This window comes from Rana temporaria, chromosome 3 (genome assembly GCF_905171775.1).
Source record: "Rana temporaria chromosome 3, aRanTem1.1, whole genome shotgun sequence".
Classification (NCBI taxonomy): domain Eukaryota; kingdom Metazoa; phylum Chordata; class Amphibia; order Anura; family Ranidae; genus Rana; species Rana temporaria.
This window is the reverse complement of record NC_053491.1, coordinates 359,567,128-359,579,339: the sequence shown is the minus strand read 5'-3', so window position 1 is coordinate 359,579,339 and position 12,212 is coordinate 359,567,128. Positions and strand designations below refer to the sequence as shown.

Here is a 12,212-nt window from a genome sequence, read left to right as displayed (position 1 = left end):
AATCTTGGATGAAAACCTTCTTCCCTCAGCCAGAACACTGAAGATGGGTCGAATATGCATCCTTCAGCTTGATATTGACCCAAAACATACCACCAAGGCATCGAGAGTGGCTCAAGAATGGAGTCTCCAGACCCTAATTCTATAGAAAATGTATGGAGGGAGCTGAAACTTTCAGTTGCAAAGTAACAGCTAAGAAACCTTAAAGCGGGGGTTCACCCTTAGAGGGCACTTTTCCCCCTTAGCTTCCTGCTCGTTATTACTAGGGGAATCGGCTATTTATTTTAAACTATGTGCAGTACTTACCCGTTTACGAGACGCATCCTCTCCGTCGCTTCCGGGTATGGGCTTCGGGAATGGGCGTTCCTTCTTGATTGACAGGTTTCCGAGAGGCTTCCGACGGTCGCATCCATCGCGTCACGATTTTCCGAAAGAAGCCGAACGTCGGTGCGCAGGCGCAGTATAGAGCCGCACCGACGTTCGGCTTCTTTCGGCTACGAGTGACGCGATGGATGCGACCGTCGGAAGCCTCTCGGAAGAATGTCAATCAAGAAGGAACGCCCGCTCCAGAAGACCCATACCCGGAAGCGACGGAAGAAGATGCAGCTCGAAAACGGGTAAGTACTGCACATATTTTAATATAAATAGCCGATTCCCCTAGACCGAACGAGCAGGAAGCTAAGGGGAGATTTTTTTTTTTTTTTTAAATGGGTGAACTCCCGCTTTAAGGATTTAGAGAAGAAACCTGGTAACCAACTACAATAAACATCTTACCTCTGTGATTACCAACAAGGGTTACTCCACAAAGTACTAAGTCATGTTTTGCATGAGGATCAAGAAATTATTTAAATAACTTAACTGCAACTCAATTTATAACATTCAAAATTATAGACCCTTCATTTCTTTGTAAGTGGGCAAATTTACGAAATCTTCAGGGGATCAAATAATTATTTTCTCCACTGTAAAAATGTCCTTCTTTCATCCTGTGGGTTGAATAACAGCAATCTAAAGGATTACTCCATCCATGCTGTATAGCACTGATGGACCAATCTTGCGATGCAAGCTCTTGTGTTCTGAATGCCCAAACAATGCCTACTGATTGGATATAGGCACTGTTTAGCTGACAGTTTCTCAGCTGGCACCTTTGGCAAAAGTCGAATATTTTTTTTGAACAATTCAATAGAAATTGGCTGAAATTTGATGAATATATGGCCAACATTATATTCAGTCAAAGTTGTACAGATCCCTCTCCTAGACCGACCTAAGTTGCTTGCTGCACACTGTGAGCTTTCTCTCAAAGTGTACATTAGAAGCCGCAACAAGTCAGCCGTACCTCCGACCACGACAGGTTCTCCGGCTGGCAGTTCTGGTTGGACTGCAAGCCGCAATCCCAACCCTGCACTGCTCTCTTGCTTCTGGAAAAGCCCTCAGACAGCCTAGTAGCCAGATGTGCCCAGGATAGTGCCCATCTCCAGCCTAGCAGCCCGGGCAGTAGTACACACGTCCACCCAGACAGCCGTCCAGCTGGCATAGGACACTGATAACCTGACTTCACCCAAATATATATTTATATTTTCTCCCAGCAGGCAAAAGGATTTAAGAAAACCCCTGCCCTTTGGCTGAGATACCCCATATACTAATAATCTGTCCTTGCTTTGCCCTTGTCATTACTAATACCACCAGGTACCCGGCCACCTAGCGGCAGAAGAGAGAAGTGCAGCAATTCTACACTTAGGGTGAAATCAATTGATCCCTAACAATGAGCCAAGGTAACTACACCTGGAAGATAAATGTAGGCACAACCCTGCCTAAACATCAGGGTGCTACATACAGTTTGCCTAAGAATGCCCACTTCTCCAGACTGGCATCCACCCATCAAGGCATTTTAATATTTGCATAACTCCTAGATCCAGCCAACTGCTTGCATTAGGCCTCCACTATCGAAGGGACACTCTAGAGCAGTGTTTCTCAACCATTTTTTTTAGTCAAGGCGCCTGATGGCTTTTTATTGTGCTACTGTAGTTCCTGAAAACCAGACTCCAAGGGGTTGATTTATAAAGCCAAATAGACTCTGCAAGTGCAGTTGCTCCAGAGCTTAGTAAATGAGCAGAAGCTCTACTGACTTCCATCATCCAATCATGTGCAAGCAAAAATGCAGTTTCTTTATTTTCCTTGCATGTGATTGGGTATTCTTTGCAAAGTGAAGGTTTACCTCATTTACTAAGCTCTGCAGAGTGTGACTGTAAAGTGCAGTCTATTTGCCGTTAGTAAATCAACCCCCAAGTGTATCAGCAGCTTTCCAAGGTTCCTTTTCCAAGGACACAGATCTTCTGTAGAGAAGATGGAGCTCAGAGCACCTGTTGGTATATATTATAGAGTTTTCACCACCTACAATATCTACTCATTTCCACACAGGAAATATCTGTAGATTCAGGACTAATTTTTACATCCTGGCAAAGAAAGGGTTATCCATATTCCTGGGGGCCCCTGCAGACTCTGGAATTTTTGGGACGCTATTTATCTCCAGCCCTTGAGCTATGGATGCATCTGCTGGACCGCACACTGCGACGGCAGCTGGATTGTCAGATGTTCTGAGAGATGTCAGTGAACAGCAGGGCGGCGACACTCGGAGGGGGGGGAGAGTCACCTTTATATAGTTAGGTAAATGTGCAGCGTATGCAGGAAAGCATGAAATACGCAGCACATTAACCCAGGAGGAGCCAAAGGGGTTATAACAGGCTAAAGGGAATGAGTTGTCCTGAATTAGATATAAACCCCAGCTGGATGACACTGCATTTGCTCTATGCACTGTGTTTTATAAAAAGTTGCCATTTTTTGTGTGTTTTCGCCCTATTTTTGCCCTTTGTTGCAAATCAGTGCTGCTGATCTCATGCAACCTCTTTGCAGCCACGTCCTGTCCACATGCAGTCCAGTGATGTCTGCATGGAATTTCATAGGGTTGGTTCCTTGATAGTGATAATAGTGGACCATGCCGACGTAATGTGCATCTGCAGCTAAATATAGCCTGTATGACAGAGTAACAACACAATTGGAGACAGTAACACATTAAGGCTGATTTGTGATTTTAGAGATGGGGTTTATATCTATTTTAAATGTTTTTTTTTTTATCCCCTCAGGATACTCTTTGCTTAGAGTTTGTGTACTTTTTCTGTGTCTCTGGGGGCACCGTACTGGTGGATTGATCGGATTGCTCTCATATTGGTTGCAGCATATGTCTGTCTTTATGCCTTTGGTGGTGGGGCATTTGCTTGCAAGCTCTTTTGGGTTTTCCACCATCACTATTCTGTGTTCCTGGGTCTGTACACCTGCTGTGCCCATTATGAGGGGTTTCCACCATCCCTAAACTAAGTCCCAGATTTGTACATCTGCTAAGCCAATTATGAGGGGTTCTCACCATCCCTGCACTTAGTTCCCAGGTCTGCAAATCTGCTGTACCCATAATTAGGGATGAGCACCGGCGTGTTCGCACACTCCACGTGCAGAGCCCCCCAAGAAGTCAGCACGGCGCTGCACTAATGACAGGCAGGGAGACATTGTCCGATGCTCGGCTGCAGAGATCGGGAAATGTCTCCCTGCCTGTGGTTAGCGCAGCGCCGTGCCGACTTCCTGGCGGGCTCGGCACCAGGAGTGTGCGAACACACTGGAGCTCATGCCTACCCATAATGAATGATTCCACTATTGCTATGCCGATTTCCACAAATGCCATTTCCACTATGAGGGGCTCCCACAATTCCTGTACTGAGTTTCTAGCAAGGCGCACCTACTTTTCCTACTATGTGGGGCTCCCACCATACCTGTGCTAAGTTCCTAAGTCTGCACACCTGATATGCCCATTATTAGGGGACCCTATCATGCCCATGCTGATTTCCTAGGTCTGTACACCTACTGTGCCCATTAGGAGGACTAATCTCACTATGAGGGGCTCCCACCATCCCTGTATACCTGCTGTGTTTATTATGAAGAGCTCCCACCATTTATGTGCTGAGATCCCAGGTCTGCACACCTGCTATACCCAATATGAGTGTAACGGGAGGGCCCGTGGGACCCAGAAGCTCTTACAAAGTATGAGCCAGGAAATAATGGACATATCTTGGATTGCTTGTAATCCACAATATATTCAAGGATGTCTGTAAGAACTATTTACAGGTTGTTGATTCTGAACTCAACAGGTTAATTAAAAGAGTGACTCATTCAATGTGGGAACACAGACTGTTAGGTGTTAACGTCGTATGTTGTGATGTAAATGAATCTAGCATGGCTTCTGAAGTATCTTCCATTGTGTGGTGCTAATTGACCCTGTATTGTGTGACAGGCTATTGATGATAAATGTGTATTGCAAGTTAATAGACAGTCTAAAGGTCAGATGTCTGACTTATCAGCTGTAGTTAATTAGCTCATGTAAATTATGTCTACTAAAGGAATGTGTATTGTATAGCAGGTGTCTATCTTGAAAGGTCATATCTCGGAGTCACCTTGTCTGGGTAAATGATTGGTTAATTAGCTCATGTAAATTAGATCGAGCTGGTGCCAGAAAGTCTACCCAAAAGATGTGTATTGGGCTCCTTGTGTCATTTTGTGGGTGGAGTTAAGTCATTGTTAATTTTTGGTTACTGACTGTATATAAGAGCCTGGTTTTCTCATTAAAGTTTCTATTCATTTTGAACCAGAGAACAGAGCTGTGTCTCGTTACTGGGAGAATTTGTACGGGTCGTGTTCGTTTGCCTGACTGTGGAGTGTCGATAGCTGTCTTGGGTTCGGGATGGAATATCGTAAACGGCGTTAACCCCTGTCCCATTTGGGGTTCCGTTACTATAAGGCTCGATTCACACCTATGCATGTTGCTTTTGAGCGTTTTTGCAATGCTTTTTGCGGTGCTTGCTGCGTTTTTTGACGTGCGTTTTTACCACGATTTGCGTTTTTTTTTTATTTATTTTTTTAAGCCAGCAATTTTCTTTTTTTTTTTACATTTCCTTTAACAATCAGCTATAAACAGGTAAAAAAAATACGCAAATCGCGGCAAAATTGCGGCACTTGCGTTTTGGATGCAGGTCCATTGAATTCTATTGCATGCAACGCTGCTTTTTGCATGAAAAAAAGTCCCTGACCCTTTCCAAAAACGCAGAGGGACAAAAAAGCATTGATGTGAACATGTTCCATAGGAAACCATGTTAAAAATTTTCGGGAAAATTCAACATGTGTAAAAAGCCAGGGACTGATTCAATTCACCAGGCTCCACACACAGTAAATCATAATGATAACAGAAATCGCTTAAATGGCCCTGATGTTTTCATACCCAGGACTGTTTGGCCTTGGTACAGACACACAAAGGTGACACACGCAGGTTAAAATGGCAATTAAAGGTTAATTTCCTAAATCTGTGCCTTTTTAAATTGCAATTAGTGTCTGTGAATAAGCTCTTGTTCACATTGGAGCTACTTGTCATGCGATTTGACAGGTCAAATCACATGACAAGCCTCACCCTATTGTCAACAATTGCCATGTTCACATCGATGTGACGCTGACTTTGCGGTGCCGCATTGATTTGAAAAAAATATAAAAAAGGAGAACAGTTTGGGACTTTAAACACTTCACCCCCGGAAGAATTGGCTGCTGAATGACCAGGCAATTTTTTTGCGATTCGGCACTGCGTCGCTTTAACTGACAATTGCACGGTCGTGCGACGCTGTACCCAAACAAAATTGACATCCTTTTTTTTCCTACAAAGAGAGCTTTCTTTTGTTGGTATTTGATCTTCTCTGCAATTTTTATTTTTTACGCTATAAACAAAGCGACAATTTTGAAAAAAAACAATATTTTGTACTTTTTGCTATAATAACTATCCCCCCATATTTGTTTTTACAAAAGCATTTTTTTTTCTCAGTTTAGGCCGATATGTATTCTTCCACATATTTTTGGTAATAAAAATTGCAATAAGCGTATATTGATTGGTTTGCGCAAAAGTTATAGCCTCTACAAAATAGGGGATAGTTTTATGGCTATTTTTTTTTTTTTTTTTATTAGTAATGGCGGCGATCTGCGGTTTTTTATTTTATTGTGACTGCGACATTATGGCGGACACATCAGACACTTTTGACGCTATTTTGGGACCATTGTCATTTATACAGCGAACAGTGCTATAAAAATGCACTGATTACTGTGTAAATGACACTGGCAGGGAAGGGGTTAAACACTAGGGGGCGATGAAGGGGTTAAAGTGGTTGTAAACCCACTTTTTTCACTTTTACCTACAGGTAAGCCTATATTAAGGCTTACCTGTAGGTATAAAGAATATCTCCTAAACCTGTACGGTTTAGGAGATATTCCCCTCGCAATGCGCCGCTGATTGCAGCGACGCATGTGCAGGGGGGATCCACGGCGAAAGGACCGGCAGCCGCCGGACCTTGCCGAATTTAAATCTCCCGCGCGCACGCGTCATCGCCGCTCCAGCCAATCACAGCGCTGGAGCGGCGATACCCGGAAGACACGCTGGAGCAAGATGACATCTCGCTCGGCGTGGACCAGGTAAGTGCATACTAGCTGATTATGCCTGGCAGGTTTAAAAAAAAAAAAAGTTTGCGTGGTTTACAACCGCTTGAAGTGTGTCCTAGGGAGTCATTCTAACTGTGAGGGAGCTGGGCTACAAGTGACACGACAGGGAGCAGTAGATCACTGTCCTGTCACTAGGCAGAAAAGGGAAATGCCTTGTTTAAAGGGGACGTACAGGTACGTCCATTTGCCCTCCGCTGCCATTCTGCCGATGTGTATTAGTGTGCAACGGTCGGCAAGTGGTTAAATAAGGCGGTGACCTGGTAAGGTCCAGTGCCGCCATCCCTGTCTAAATGAAAAAAGGGAGAAGGAAGTGGGACTTTGAATGAAGCAGGCTGGTGTAAAAACAGTCAAATTTATTATATATGACAGTAATAAGGTACACATGGTAGTCATGATTCATTAGAAAATCAAATACAATACATATAATAAAACAAAATGCAACATAATTGCATACAGTTCATATTATGTAATACACATATTTGAGGAATATCCTATGAGACACATGATGAATTGAAACATGGCATATATCATCTCTACGCATTTCATGGATTGACCAATCTTCAGTAGCATGCACGTGAGTTACATTTATGATGTAATATAATAGAAAAGGTTCCTATATGGTCTGACCCTATCAAAGAAAGGAGAAGATAAATATATAAAAAAAAAAATTGTACTATAGAGGCCCCATTTTCTAAAATACTTGTGTAGCTGCATAATGAGAATGTGGTGCTGAGGATCGGAACCCCCCGCCCCCTTAGGGGCATCACTACCGGGAGCTGAGGTGGTGTGGACGGCCTGAGCAGCCCTACAAAGACAAATTCCAGAAGGGACAGATTCCCAAGAAAAGGCAATAACCATGAGTGTTGAAGTCAACAAAAGAGGACTTCATTAAAAAAATATATATTTTTTTTTTATATTCTATGTATATGTACCGTATTTATTGTCATATAACAAACATAGGCGTATAACACGCACCTTAATTTTAAAAGGGAAGTTTCAGGAAAAAAATGTAAATTTAAATAAAGAACTTTGAAGCAAAATAAGGGGCAGTGCCCATCAATGCAGCTTGATTAATGCCCATCTGCAGCTTCACAATTGCCCATCAATGCAGCTTGATTAATGCCAATCTGCAGTTTCACAATTGCCCATCAATGCAGCTTGATCAATGCCCATCTGCAGCTTCACAATTGCCCATCAATGCAGCTTGATCAATGCCCATCCGCAGTCTCACAATTGCCCATCAATGCAGCTTGATCAATGTCCATCTGTAGCCTCACATTGCTCATCAATGCATCTTAATTAATGCCCATCTGTAGCCTCACAATTTCCCAAGAATGCAGCTTGATTAATGCCCATCTGCAGCCTCCCCTTTGCCATGAATGCAGCCTGATCAATGCCCATCTCAGGGAGGGGGGGGCGGGATGAGCGCCGTCGGATTACATACAGCGAGGTCTAGTCAATATTCCAATCGCACACGTTCCTGGAAATACGGCTCATGCTGGGCACTGGAAGCATCAAACAAACAAACGTATTCGCAAGCACACAATGGATCGTAGATTACGTGCAAAAATGTTATGCAAAACAAACATCACAATAGTGCAACGTTTCGAGGTCACACAGGACCTCTTCGTCAGGCGAGTGATAAAGTGATGCACCCTGACGAAGAGGTCCAGAGGTCCTGTGTGACCTCTAAACATTGCACTATTGTGATGTTTGTTTTGCGCTAAATTTTTGGACAAAGTCCCGCCTCCTGGACTGGCATCTATGATAGACAGAACACTGGTCCAATGCCGGCCCAGGAGATTCTCGCTGTATGTAATCTGATGGCGCTCGTCCCATCCCCCTCCCCGTTCTCTCCGAGGCCGCCCAAATTGCGGTATCGGTGTATAACACGTGCACACTATTTTCAACCGATTTGCAGGGTGAAAAAGTGAGTGTTATACGCCAATAAATACAGTATATATGTATTGTGTTTGATTTTATAATGAATCATGACTACCAATTGTACCTTATTCCCTTCATATATAATAAATTTGACTGTTTTGCTTAATTTAAAGTCCCACTTCCTTGTCATTGATTTGAAAAAGTAGTTCCTGCACTACTTTTGGCGATTTCGGGTGCGACTTGCATAGACATCTGTGCATGAAGCCGCACAGATGCCTTTGAAGTTGCACTGACAGACTTCAGTTTACCACTCATCAGATGTGTTGGCTGCATTCGTTTTCTTTTTTTTTGTGTCTTTCTTCCCTTTTTTCACCTGGTGATCTGGCCAGTAACACACCACCTGTATTATAGTGCCCGCACTCTGAATGAAGGAGCACAGGGGACACCTTTGGGGGGGAGAGGGGAGTGTTAGATGCACTAGTAGATTTAGACACACTAACAGATTAAAGTCAGACTCCAGCTAATACTTTATAATCAGTTACAGCAAACATTTGTTATCCTTTTGGGATAAAGGTTTTTCATGAATACATAAAAGCAGATCATTCTAAACACTCCTGTCAGTGGTAAATGGTTTGTCATATCTCCTTAACTGCTACATGTGGAAGAGAGCTTGTTCTTTTGAAAAAGATTGCTGGGCAGATCACCAGATGAAAAAAGAAAAAAGAAAGCCTAAAAAAAAGAAAATAAATGCAGCCCCTAGATCTACGAATTGGTAAACTGCAATACATTATAATAAATATTTGCTTTTGAGTTTAATACCAATTTAAGGCAATCTGGAATTATGGATACAGAATATAGTGGTTATTCCAGACACCAACAGAATGAATGGAAAGGGTGATTTTATTTCTGCGTGAACTGCTGCATGAAGTGGAATGTGTCCCGGTACCTGGTAAAGCATTAAATTAATATCTGAGACAGAAATGGGAAGATATAACGAGAAAATCGAATTGGACGGAAAGGCCGATACTGCACCATGCAACCATTGGGGGACTGTAGACAGCCAGGGGTTAAATAACCAAGTGATTCCCAGTTGTTTGTCCTGTTGCCCCTGCAGGACAGAATTGGCTCTTCCAGCTGCCCTGTGACCCCTCTGCTCTCACTGCTGGACCCTGGAATGTAAGAGGGCGGAGAAGTTTACAATTACTCCTTCGTCCTTTAAATATCTCCAGCTTAGGGATTTGTAGCCTGGTGTTTGGGAGAGTGAAGCTGGTGGGTGCCACAGCCGTGCCATCTCTGCGTTCAGCATGCTTTCCTTCTGTCTGCCACCTTTTATGGTCTGACCCAACCAGGGACTATTTTTTTTTTTTGGATATACCCAGGAGGCACCCTTCATATCACTGTGCCTGGTAGCCGGCTGCTGGCACCCCGAAAGGCATCTCGCTGCTGCGCACTTTCCTGCTCCTGGCATCCCAAAAAGGTATTGCTTTTTATAATTTTTTTCCTCTTAAAACCTATCTAAGCCAAAACACATAGAGCCAGATTCTCGTAGATCGTCGTATCTTTGCGCGGGCGTAACGTATCCGATTTACGTTACGCTTCCGCAACTTAGCCGGGCAAGTGCTGTATTCTCAAAGCACTTGCTCCGTAAGTTGCGGCGGCGTAGCGTAAATAGGCTGGCGTAAGCCCGCCTAATTCAAATTTGGAACAGGGGGTGTGTTTTATGTAAATAACTTGTGACCCGACGTGATTGACGTTTTTCACGAACGGCGCATGCGCCGTCCGTGGAATATCCCAGTGTGCATTGCTCCAAAGTACGCCGCAAGGACGTATTGGTTTCGATGTGAATGTAAATTACGTCTATCCCCATTCACGGACGACTTACGCAAGCGACGTAAAATATTCAAAATTCGACGCGGGAACGACGTCCATACTTAACATTGGTACGCCGCATGTACGCCACCATATAGCAGGGGTAACTTTACGCCGGGAAAAGCCTAACGTAAACAGGGTATCTGTACTGCGTCGGCCGGGCGTATGTTCGTGAATTTGCATATCTAGCTGATTTACATATTTCAAAGCGTAAATCAGCGTACACGCTTCTAGCGGCCAGTGTAAATATGCAGTTAAGATCCGACGGCGTAAGAGACTTATGCCGGTCGGATCTAACACAATCTATGCGTAACTGATTCTAAGAATCAGGCGCATAGATACGACGGCACAACTCAGAGATACGACGGCGTATCTGGAGATACGCCATCGTATCTCCTTTGTGAATCTGGGCCATAAAGTGTATGTCCAAGCTAATATTTTTTCTAGGTTTGGATGAAGTGGGGAAGGATTAGAACCCCTGTCGGGTTTTCCTTGCTATTTTTCCTGCCTTTCTGTCCTTACCAGAAAGGAAAGGAGGGAAAATTTGAAACAGGGACAATGACAAAAAAGATCTGACAGGGGTTCTGACCAAATTACTGAAAAGCCAAACCTTTTTTTTTTCTTTGTGTTTTACGGTTTCCCTCCCGTCTGATGACGCACAAAATGTTGAAGCCTTTATCAATTTGATGAAGCCTGGTAACCTTACCAGACAAATGTATATACAAGCACTTTCCAATGGTGACAACACTTACTCAGTTCAGCTGCGGTGTTGTCACCCTTTCCTGCACTCTCATGAGTTGAACTACAAGCGCTGACATTTTCCGCCTCTGGAGCGTGCGCACATCCACAGAAAATTCATACAAAGAGGATTGCTCAACAAGGCAGTGATAGAAACTATGAACACTGTAATGCCGCGTACACACGATCATTTTTCGGCATGAAAAAAACGTAGTTCAAAAACGTCATTTAAAATGATCGTGTGTGTGCTACACGTCATTTTTCAGGTTCTGAAAAACGACCACATTTTTTTTCGAACATTCTGCATTTTTTAACGTCGTTTTAAACAATGTCGTTTTTCAGGTTGTAAAAAATGATCGTGTGTGGGCTAAAACGACGTAAAAAACCTGCGCATGCTAAGAAGCAAGTTATGAGGCGGGAGCGCTCGTTCTGGTAAAACTACCGTTCATAATGGAGTAAAGCACATTCATCACGCTTTAACAGACAGAAAAGCGCAAATAGTCTTTTACTAACACGGAATCAGCTAAAGCAGCCCAAAGGCGAATAGAACTTCCCCTTTATAGTGCCGTCGTACGTGTTGTACGTCACCGCGCTTTGCTAGGTCATTACTTTAAAAACGATGGTGTGTAGGCAACGTTGTTTTATTGAAGAAGTTGGGAAAACGTTGTTTTTTTGACATGCTGAAAAACAATGTTTTTTTTCATGCTGAAAAATGATCGTGTGTACGCGGCATCAGGACCCGTTCACATGGGTAGCCACAAGCCATCTACCTAAACACAGCAATGCAGCCACACAGGGCTATACCCATGCCGGCATGTTGCATCATTCAAGTGAATGGGTTCATGCCACAAACGTCCTTCAACTACATGCAATGCACGTGGTTTCAGTGCAGTGAGTCAGCATTTTGGTAGTTAAAGCAGGTGCCTCCTGACTGCCTGTTAAATGCCTCTGAAAAATGATCCATCACAGATCGCTTGTCAGAGGAGCCGCAAGAACTGCCACAAGTGTGACCAAGCTTTTGGCACTCTACAAAATTAAAGTGTAACAAAATAAAAAATGACATACATTACGTAGTCTGTCAGTAGTATTAACACAGCAGTTAGGCCAAGCTGTCCATCAAAAATTAAAGTTACAGAGGTTGGGGAAAACCATAC

General features: G+C 43.5%; 1 protein-coding gene across 2 annotated transcripts in view; it reads left to right on the top strand.

The window, feature by feature from the left end:
* LOC120932694 (sodium- and chloride-dependent GABA transporter 2-like) overlaps nt 1-12,212 on the top strand; it is a 131,038-nt gene that overhangs the window by 40,349 nt on the left and 78,477 nt on the right. Inside the window, exon 1 of one of the 2 annotated variants that reach the window (XM_040345259.1) lies at nt 9,685-9,928. The exons of the other annotated variant lie outside the window; for it this stretch is intronic. The gene's annotated coding sequence lies outside the window, so the exon portion shown is untranslated. Of the gene's footprint in view, nt 1-9,684; nt 9,929-12,212 lie in introns of those variants that run through there. 2 annotated transcript variants of the gene reach the window in all.